Consider the following 11,444-nt stretch of genomic DNA (forward strand, 5'->3'; position numbering starts at 1 on the left):
AATAACCATTTTTCTACATGAGCATCTCCTTCCATTCCACAGCTCCCTCTCACTGCTACAGACAAATACTGTGTTTATCCCCAGGCCCAAAGCAGATGCCACCAGCCATGGCTTAGGCTTTAATTCCACTTGTTCTTTCTTGCAAATGAACATTTTTCAGATGTATCTGCTGATGGAATATGCCAAAAGCAGGAAGAGGATTGTCATCCCTTCTTTTGCCCAAAGGTCTTCAGGATGAAAACAAGGGAATAAACTAAGCACATTAAAGTGCAGAATAGCAGAACAGTGCTAGAATCCCTGAGACCCCGCTACCTGCCACCACCAGCCTCATTCCTCACCTGACTGCAGCTTTCATTGCTCTGTCACTCAGTACTGTCATGTGCACCCTTTTAAACCACATCTATATGGATTTTTTTACCTATCCAAGATCAACTAGATCAACTCATCCTCTTTTTTTTTTTTTTGGACACACTCCTGCACAAAATAATCTGATTCATGATATCAACCTTTTATTTCCTTTATTCACTTGAGACTCAGCCCCCAAATTTACTCACCTATCTCCCTTTTCCAACCAGTCTGTAGCTGAAAAATGTTATTATTGCTGATCAGAAAGGAAAAATGCTTTATTTTCCTGCCCCATTACTGAAACTCTGCAGACAGATTAGTTACAGGGCAATGGGTCCTCACCTCTGTCTGAAGCCTCTTCATTGTATAAAAATGCAAAGAAATATGGTGGAGCTCCAATTTAATATTACTCTCCTTCATATTAATAAATAGCTAGCCTGGAAAACCAATTTCCTCCATAAATTTGCAGATTGTTATAGATGACACTGTCTATTAGTATTTGCATTTAGGGACTTCCACTTACAGAAAAGCATGCAATTATGTCTTTGCTATTAACTATGCTACACAAAGATAAATGTTATTTAAACCTGCTGCAAATTCTAAAGGCCAAAGAGTTTTTATAACTAGGTCATTTTTAATGACAATAATTCGAAACTGGTCAATTCCCTGCCACTTAAAAAGAAGAATCAAGCAGATAGAACATATTTAACTTTAGCAAATTCCATTATTTCATGAAACAATTCACCAATATATTGCTAGATCCTATACTCTATGCTTCTCTCTTTTTTTTCAAAGAATTAAGGCTTAGCCTCCTCAGATCAGCCTGGAAAACTTTTCATTGCAAGAATTATCTACAAGAAGACCTGGAAAATAAATGGGATTATTACATTTTTGTGCAAATGGCTTCTTAGGCTGATATCTTCTTTTGCAGTTTTGGTTTAGGAAAAATTAAAGCAAAGTCTCCACCTGGTGGCCAGATGTATCTTAAGGAAATCAAAACATTTTGCTGTCTGGTCAACATAATATTTTGATCTCTTTCCTACTTATTCAAGCCATTGCTTCAAATTTGATTGTTACCATTAAACAGTGGGCAGAAACTTTGGGATGTAGAAACAATATCCCTAATATAGTGAATATCCATCCAATGCTATTCATCTGTACCTCCCAGGTTTGTCATTTTGCACAGATTAACACCTCATTTTTGCCAGTGTCTTGTTATGATCACAGTTTGAATATACACAATCCCAAAGTAGTCCAAGCAGGTAAATAAAAACGTGAAGAAAGGTTTAACAGAGTAGTGAGCCATTTAAACTGAAAAACTCTGCAAGTATCTTCTCTCAGAAACAAAAAAATTGTCATAGCAGATTTCAATATAAGGAATGGGACAACCTCTGAGCTAAAAGAAAACGGCAATTAGAAGAAAAGACAGTTATTCAAATAAAGCTCAGTATGGTGGGTTGACTCTGGTGTGATGCCTTATTCCAACCAAAGGCCCTCTGTCACTGTCCCCCTCAGCTGGGCAGGGCAGAGAAATTGTAATGACAGACTCATGGGCTGGGACAAGGGCAGGGAGAGATCCCTCAGCAGTGACCATCATGGGCAAAATAGACTTGACTTGGGGAAATTTACTGAATATATTACAAATCAAATCAGAGGAGGATAATCAGAAATGAAACCAAGCTTTTTAACACCTTCCCTCTACTCACCCTAACTTCTTTCACAGGAGGATGGGGAATGGGGGCTGTGGTCAGCTCATCACATGTTGCCTCTGCTGCTCCTTCTTAGGGGGAGGATTCCTCAGTCTTCCCCTGCTCCAGTGTGGGGTCCCTCCCACAGGAAAAAGTCCTCTTGGGACCTCACCAACATGAGTCCTGCCCATGGAAGGACTGCCCAAACTGCTCCAGCATGGGTCTGTCCCTCCCATAGGATGCAGTCCTTTAGGGACAGGCTATTCCAGCATGGCTCCCCCTCAGATTCACAGGTCCTGCACAGGGTCACAGCCTCCTTTGGGCATCCCCCTGCTTTGTTGTGGGGTCCTCCATAGCTGTAGGTGGATCTCTGCTCCCGTGTGGGCCTCCATGGGCTGCAGGGGCACAGCTGCACCAGGGGCTGCACCAGGGGCTGCAGGGGAATCTCAGCTCCTGGGACTGGAGCAGCTCCTGCCCCTTCCTGCCCCTCCTCTGCACCGACCTTGGGGTCTTCAGGGTTGTTGCTCTCACATATCCTCACTCCTCTCTCCTGGCTCCTGTGCAATAACTTTTTTCCCCTTAACTCTGTCAGAGGCTCTGCCATAATCCCTGACTGGCCCAGCCTTGGCAGCGGCGAGTCCTTTTCGGAGCTGGCTGACATTGGCTCTGCTGGACATGGGGAAATTTCTGGAAGTTTCTCATAGAAGTCACCCTTGTGGTCCACCCACTACCAAAACCTTGCCATGCAAACTCATTATAATAGAAAATTCTATCTAGCAGTTCCACTGGAAGCGACGAGATTAATCATAATTTTAAGGAAACATGTGCCATGCATGATGATTGCAGTGGATGACAATATAGTCTCTGGTGATGAAAATATTTTTCTATTACAGGAACAGAACTTATGTAACTATTGACCAAAGAAAATTGGCCAAAGAAAATTTTACATTCCAAGTAAAAAATAACAATCTATGAATTGTTTAGATGTGCTATAAACTACAGGTGTTTTTCTTTATGAAACTATTGTGATTATATTGTAACATTAATGCAAAATACATATTAATATATTTCAAACTATAAGTTAATTTCCCCTTGAAACATTCTGTGCATGGTCCAGCTCTTCATCATTAATCTTCTGTTTTGAGCATCTCTGGTCAGCTAAGCCAATCACTAGTACAACTGTTCATTGGTTTTGACAGGGACAAAAATAATAGCGTGCCATAACCACCAGGACAGCTTTGGATCTAATGATCCAAAATTAAATGAATGTCTACACTCCCTTTGGCATCAGCTATCAAATCATAATTTGTTGGAACAAATACTGTGGACTCACACTGTAGAATTGTAAATTTATAGGCCACTGGTTCTTTAGTTATTTTCAGTTTCCACCCTGATTGAGTACTTGCCAAAAAAACAAGTACAGTACTATAAAGACCAGCAAATTCTTTTGCTTAGTGTCAAATCTTTCCTAAAGCCACTGTAGAAGAAACTTTCTCCTTCTATGTAAGTAAAAAATACAAATAAGGAAAGTTCAGATCATATATGACTTATGAGTTAATAATGGAGACTAAGTTAGAAATTAAAAAAAAAATGTTGCCGAGTTTTCATGCATACACATGGAAAATGGACAGAGAATGTCTCTGAAACTGTACAGTCCTGCTCTTGCCAGAACAGCAGGTGAGAAAACCAGAGAGCTACTCAGCAATGCCTATGCAGTCATTCTTCCACATCCTTTCACTTTGGGGCTATTCCACTCGGTGTGGAATATCCATCCAGCCACTGGCACAGAGAATGATCAAACAAACAGACAGATCTGGGTTTCTGCAGAGCAGCTGCACAGTGACCTCCCCAGTGTACCCCTGGGAACTGGGGCTCAGCCCTGGTCATGGCCTCAGCACACAAAACACACTGGGCTCACCAGGGGCTGCATCCCTGTGGACAGGAGAAAGAACCACAATCACAACTTTCAGACCACTCATGGATATGCAGAGTCAAGGTCATAAAGACAACCACCTTAACAGCAAATTTCTAACTCTAAAAGAAAAATTAAGGAAGCATCCACACACTTCTACTTTGGAAAATTATTCCTGATCTTGTATTTAAAAAAAATATTGTTTTTACTCACAGTCAGTGTGATACATATCAATATGAAGACTGATAAACTCCTACCACAGGAAAAAAAAAGTTAATTTTTAAAATCTCACAGAAGCATTGCAGAAAGGGGAGTACCTACAGAACATTCCCACATACAAATGTACAAGACTTACCAAGACCACATCACAGAATAAAATATTTCAGAAGGAAAAAATACCTCTGAGGTAATCTCCTTCAGCCTTACAGGAAACAGCCCAAGCTTGCTCCCTTCAGGCATTTCATCTAATCTAGTTTTAAATAAGCCATATAATGAGCCTTCTACAGCTTCCCCTGGGAACTTATTCTACAGTCTAATTGAACTCGTTTTCAGGAAGTTTAAATTATTTTTAATTTCCTCCCATTACTTCTAGTTATATATATCATATTATTCTTCATACAGTAAAACCTTTTTGAAATACAGTAAACAGTAATTTTTCTTTGTAAAAATCTAACCCTTACCATCATTAATAAGCTTACTAACTTCAACAAGGTTTTCTTTTTCAAACTAATTTAATTTTCTTGAAAGGTTACAAAGTGTATACTGATTAAAAAGATTTCATTGTTTATAGATACAGATATAGATATACATAAAGTATAATAATGTTGAATGGTATCATATAAACATGACCCACTCAAAAATTAGGGTTATTACTATCAAGAAGATACATTAGGTGAGTGTCCATTCCTTTGAATTGAAAACCTCTTTGATGAAAAATACCTGGAGTGTAAGAACAGCAGAGAAGGGAAAAAATCTCAGTGCAAATTCTTACTGTCTAGATAGAACAATCATTGTCAAAATAAGCTACTTGTTTATTAATAAACTCTTCTAGCTCAGCCTTATTTACTCACTTAATCATATAGATCTATAGAAGGCACATGCTGGGAAAAAGCCATTACACCAGAAGGTATGTAAATTTGAAATAAATAAGCTAGGAAAAGGGCTTTTTGGTACTGTAGTATATTGTCTGACATTGTTCAACCACATAATGATGGTTCCTTGTTTTTGATAGTTCTGGTAAAGGATGTCTGTACCTGGAGAGTGGTATGGAAGGCAACTGGGTATGTCTGTACTACCTGTGTGCATTATCAGCATGGGAAGCAGCTGGCCTGAATACAATATAAAGTGTGGTACTCAGCACTAATCCAGTTTCCCAAATGGGACCAAGTTTAGTTACCACTGAGAAACCATCTGTTCCCAAACTGAATCACCTAAAAGTAGTTCAGGTCTGTATACAAGACACTGTGCCTAATCCAAGAAAATAACAGTTACCGAAGAGTAACCAAGCCTAGACTGGACCTCCCAAGGCCATTTGGTGTGACTCCTGCTCAAAGTGCTAGGCTGACCTGTGACAGTAGCCTGTGCTCAAAGCAGGGGCAGCTCCAAAGCCAGGACAGGCTGTCCAGGGCCACGTTCAGTAAAGAATTTGTACCTCCAAGAAATGGAAAAGCCACAGCCTCTCCAGGCAAACTGCGTCAGTGCTTATCTGCTCTCACTAGGAATAACTTGTTTTTCTTGCATCTGTCTGAAATTTTCCTTGCTCCAAGTTGTGCCCATTGTACTTCCACTGCACACTCCTGAGAAGAGTCTGGTTGTTTTCTCTGTACCTTCAGTTTAGAGAGCTGAAAACTGATTAAACCCAGCCCAGTCTATGGGTAGATGTCCTCGCCACACAGGCACAATGCTCATACACATTCAACCTATCATCCATCAGAAGCACAAACATCTGATTTTGGATACACCTCCCTTTTTGCTGCACAGCTGCGTTGCAGCCAGCCAGTTCCCAGCTTGTACTGTTGTATGGGGTTGCTATGATGCCAAAAAGATTTTTGCTTTTTATACATTGTAAGTGTCCCTCCCTTGGCCCTGTGTGTGTCCACATTGCTCTAAAGTGGTCCCTAGCTCAATCTTCCTAATCCATCCTCAGATATGAGAAAGTATAAATTGAAAAAATCCCACCACCAGTCAGTTTTATTTTAAAAATATACTAAAATATTTTTTAAGAAAACTAACTGCCTGAAATAGGTTGCATGGACTAAATGTAATGAAATCTTATAGCAAGCATTAAACAGAATTGTGTTGTCCAGGTTCAAAGTTATTTTAAGTAACTTGTTCAACAGCTGCTGTACCTACAGGCACCTGCAATTACAATCTGCCTCCTTATCTGATTTTCCAATTTCCCAGGCAACAGGAACTATACTCCCAAGCATGCCCGGAACTACTTCAGTCTCACCAGCTCAGTGCTCCCACATATACCCAGCTGGAATCCAGGCATAGGCTTTTTTCACCTGACATCCTTTAGGGGACAGGCACCAAAAAGCAGATGTTCTTTCTGCCCCTCAAGGCTCCCTGGTTATGAAAAAGCTTCTCTGAGAGACCACTTTGCATAAAATATGGGCTAGATCTCCTAACCTATTTTTTATTTTTTAGAGTTGCCAGAGAAGAGGGTAGCAAACACTAATCAGCAGTTTTCCAGTTAAATCATTTACCTAGAAAACAATGGATGTTTTCAGTTTTACAGTGTCCAAAAACATACCTTCCATCACCAAGCCATAAAAGCATAAGTAACCTTTTCATTCGCTCCTCTTGAAACTGCTCTACTGTAGACAAAGTAATGAGCAGGTCAGAGAAGCAAGCATTTAGAGCACATACCTTAATCTCTCTAATTCTGTACCCTAGCAGCTAGGCTACCAAATCATATCCTTTCCTCTTTTGCACAAGAATTCCAAATGCCTTGCTGCACAGCTTCAGAAAGAAGGGAAACTGCTCTTTCTCAAAATGTCAGTCTGTAGGGACTTTCTCTGGGTTGTGGCTATGGGTTCAGTAGGAACTTGTTATTGGAACTCACAACAGCTGAGAAAGTGATGTAAACAGCACACGCTGTATGAAAAATGAGCATTATCTTCTTAACTGGTGGATAAAACTGGTGTTTTATGAACAACTGTTAATTGTGTTACATGAGCTATTTTCAGATGTGCAAGTCAGGGAAAGACTGCATAGACAGATGTTCCTACTTATACCCCACATAAAGCACCTTGTTCTGGAAGGGTGAAAAACTTAAAATGCATTCTCATCCTCATGTTTTTCTATGACCAATATGTGGACTGTTTTAAATCCCACTTAGAGAGATCAGACTTTCCCCCATACAGACTACAGGAAGCTTTCATATTCTCGAAAGGTTTCTGTGCCTAGGACACAAAACCCCAATGTTAGATATTGTACAAGACCTTTGCTGATCTAGTGCCACAAACTGTTTTAAGGCATTACATCTCATTAGGCACAAAATAAGGCCTACTAAGTTTCACTTAACTTTTCCATCTGGCTATCAGAGCAGATTCCACAGCCCATGGCACAGGGCAGATGTTTTGGGATATGCTCTTAATGACTCATGAGTCTAAAGGGAGAAGTGCTTGAGTCAGCCAACAGAAATGCTGCCTAGAGGCACCTGAGAGGCCACCCTTCTTTAGCCAACTTAGGCTGCAGGGAGGTTCTTCCATCCACTCATTCACAGCCCTGTAGATCCTCATAAAACTAAAGTGTAATTTGCCTCATACTCCTCTATGCTTTATCCTTTAAAACAGAAAATGAGGATACATTCTACCATGAAGTAGGTTGGTACAGTCAATCCAAGTGAAGAAAATGCAAATTCTCTATTTCAGACCAAAGTTGGTCTTTCCCTTTTCTTAGTTTTGTTTTTAATTTCTTTCAGGTGTGGTTTAATCCAAGAGCTATCAGCCTTTCCTCTCTCTTGCTAAAGGTGTCCTGCTTTGCTGAAAAGGATCCAAGATTAATTAGGGGAAATAAAGGATGCAAAATGCAGTGAACATGACAGGATTATGAAACTCCTAATGTCTGCTCCCACAGTTGTTTCATCAATGAGTTTTTCATATAAAAATGCTTAAGAATTCCTTTCAGGGGAAAGTGGAGCAGGTTTTCCCCTGCTCAAGAAATTGTCTAGTTACTAGGCTTGACTCCTGTGGCTAGAGAGACATATCACAGCTCTTTAATACTTTTTAGTACAGTAAAACAGCTTCAAGAAGCTTTTAACTCAAAGGTGGGAAATGAGAGATGAAGGCATGAACCCTTGGAGGCAGAAGGGGGAATACTGGCTTAATGCAAAAGTAAGTGAAATTCCATGTTATATGGAATGTCAGATTAGAGATCAATGGCTTCATGGCTTAAAAGAAAATGAACATAATTAAAGGGCTTGATCATATATTATGTGTTAAGTTCAAACTCCAATGAAATCAAGGTGATTAAACACTAAAGAATTAATCAGAATCAAAGTCTGTCACAGAGTGTTTTCCCTCTTAACACCTTGGTATTCCTTTAAAGTACAAAAATAAAAAGAATATTAAACCCATTTAAACCCCACTTTTATTCCATTTCTTTATATTTGCAGGAAAATAATTTCACAGAACTAGGCCTAATTATATTTCAGGGTCACCCAGTAGGATTCCTAATGTTTACTGCTCACTAAAAATTATGCTGCAATCACCATTTTAATTCCTTCATTATGCAGATCTAGACACAGTAGCCCTAGAAACTTTCTTATTAAAACTGCAGGAATCAAGATAGCTGTCCCTAAAGTCAGTTCAGAGCTGACTAAATATTTCCATGATTTTGTTTCACAATGTTTATTATGCTGGAAAAATTGATTCTTGAAAGAAATAAAAAAAGGAGGAGATTTTAAACTGTGTGTAAACAGTTGAGAAACAGAAATTTAGAGATCATTAATGGAAATGTGCATTTTTAGGTGCTTTTGAATAGCCAGCCGCAAATTCAGTATCTATTTCTCTGCAGATAACAGGAATTCACCACCAAACAGCTTCTTATATCAGGTGTCCCTTAAAATAGCATCTCCAACCTTTTTATCCTACTCTGCCTAATCATCATGAGACCTTTAAGGCTCATCTAGTCCAATCCCCCTGCAGGAACATCTCCAACTGGATTAGGTTGCCCAGAGCCATGTCCAAGCTGCTCTTAAATGTTTCTAGGGGCGGAGCATCCACCACCTCTCTGAGCAAACTGTGCCAGTGTTTCACCACTCCCTTTGCAATAAACCTTTTCCTTGTATGACTCTAAGTCTACCTTCTTTTAGTTTAGAACTTGCCCGATTGCAACAGGACCTGCTAAAACGTTTCTCCCCAGCCTGATCATTTTTATGCTTCAGGTACTGGAAGGCTGCTGTAAAGTTCCCATTCAGCCTTTCCTTATCCCAGCTGAACCCCAGCTCTCTCAGCCTGTCTCCACAGGTGAGGTGAGGTGTTGCAGCTCTCTGAGCATCTTCATGGCCTCCTCTGGACCTGCTCCAACAGGCCTATGTCTTTCCTGTGCTGAAGAGTGGAGAGCTGGATGTTCTGCTCCAGGTTTCACCATTTCTCAGAACATAAGCAGAGAGATCCTCACTTACAGGACATTTAAGGCTGGGGTGACCTCTGCAGGTACACCAGGAGCAACCACAGGGCCAGCAGGTGCCAGTGCAGCTCCCGGGATCCATCAGAACAATCCACCTCCCACACACAGGCAGGAGCAGGACCACATCAATGTGTGCCTTTAAGGACACTGCCACCATACATACACCTCCTGGGGCAATCAAGAGAGCAGTCAAGCTGATACCACAAACTTCTCTCAAATCAAGTGTTTCCTGCTGCCCTGCACACATTGGATGCTAAAAATTATTCCCAGCTGTAATTGGAGCGGATTTCCCAGCCTCTGCTATTCCTACTCTCAAATCAGCCAAGTAAAGCTTTTTACATTATCAGAGCTAGGTTTTTTTTGGGAATCCCTGTTCCCCAGGACTACTCAGAAAGGATCTGGAGACAACTCCTTGGCTTTCTGAGGAAGAAATCTTTTCTGCCCTCTTCTTGTACCTTCATGTAGCACATACACTTTGCAGTGTCTACACAGGAGCTGTCTGTAAGTGGGAAACAACACAATCTGCCAGGGAAGAAGTACCCTGACCTCTTCTGAGTAGTCAAAGCAAGGCTTTGGATATTCCTAAGGTACAAAGAGTAGCTGCAGCAGTAACAGGGAAATTCAAGTGAAGAGAGGTAGAGGTACCTCTAGAGTTCCCTTAACCTCCTGCCCTGAACTGGATCATCTGTGCGCTCAGACCAGGTTTCTCAGAACTTTATCCAGTTGGGTGATGGATACAAAATGAAATACCAAGGATGAGACTGTGCTATCTCTCTGGGCAACCTTCTGCAACACATGACTGTCCTCATTCTGAAAAGATTGTGCTTTCCAGCCTAAACCTTTCATTTTAATGTATGGCCATTTGTTCCTGTTACATTTCATTGTGTTTCTACTGACCTGCTTCTCCATCCTCTCCCTCTGGATTGCTGCCTGTGGTCCTTAAGGTGTCTATCAGCTGGTTCTTACAACTTGGTATAATGTAAAAACTTCATGGACTACTACTCCATTGCCTCCTTATTGCAGATAGAGTGATGCACTTCACTTGTAAGAAAGCAGAAGTAAAATGTTTACAGATAAAAAACATTTGACAATTTAAGAGTGATTTAACAAAATCTGACGACAAGATACACTTGATTATTTACTGCATAGAGATCAGAGTCAGACAGACTTGACAGGGAGACCCTACTGTTGAGTCATGGGCCTCAGAAAGGGACCCCCCCGCTTTCCAACTCCCTCTCAGAAGGGAGTTTAGCTGTAGCTGGATCCAGCCTTAATCTCAGCCTTGGTCAATGGTTTATGTCTAAAGGCTTGCACATGCACAATCAAGCCTTTGTATCACATAGCTAAGATTCCAAAGTTCAACATGCTATTATTCACTTACTGAGAAGCTGCTGCAGGAAGCAATCTCCCAGCCTCAAGCAGTAGCCAGGAGAGAGGTCCCTACTCAAGAGGCAATCCTGGCACGCAGCCTCAACAGGCCCTGGGCTTTCCACTCCTCTCCACTTATGAGGAGTGAGATAACTGACTCATAGACTCATCTGCATAGCAATGACAGCAGTTAGTTTTTTCCAGAGCTGGTTTGAGTCCAGCCTTGACCAGCACTATGGCTCAGATTAGTCCTTAGTTATTGTGTTGTCTGTGGACCCAAGTCCACTATTTCAGATGCAGCCATCATGGCCAGATGCATCCATTACATTTGGGACAGGCTGTTTATTTGGGAGGAATGTGGGCAAAGGCGCGGGGGCAGCAAAGAAGCAAGGGCAAGAAGTGCAGTTGTCTGTGCAAGAGTGAAACGTGTCCCCAGACCTCGGTCTGCAGCTAACACAACACCCTCAAGCATACACACACAGTCCTCTACAGAC

Source organism: Molothrus ater, chromosome 3 (genome assembly GCF_012460135.2).
Source record: "Molothrus ater isolate BHLD 08-10-18 breed brown headed cowbird chromosome 3, BPBGC_Mater_1.1, whole genome shotgun sequence".
Lineage (NCBI taxonomy): Eukaryota > Metazoa > Chordata > Aves > Passeriformes > Icteridae > Molothrus > Molothrus ater.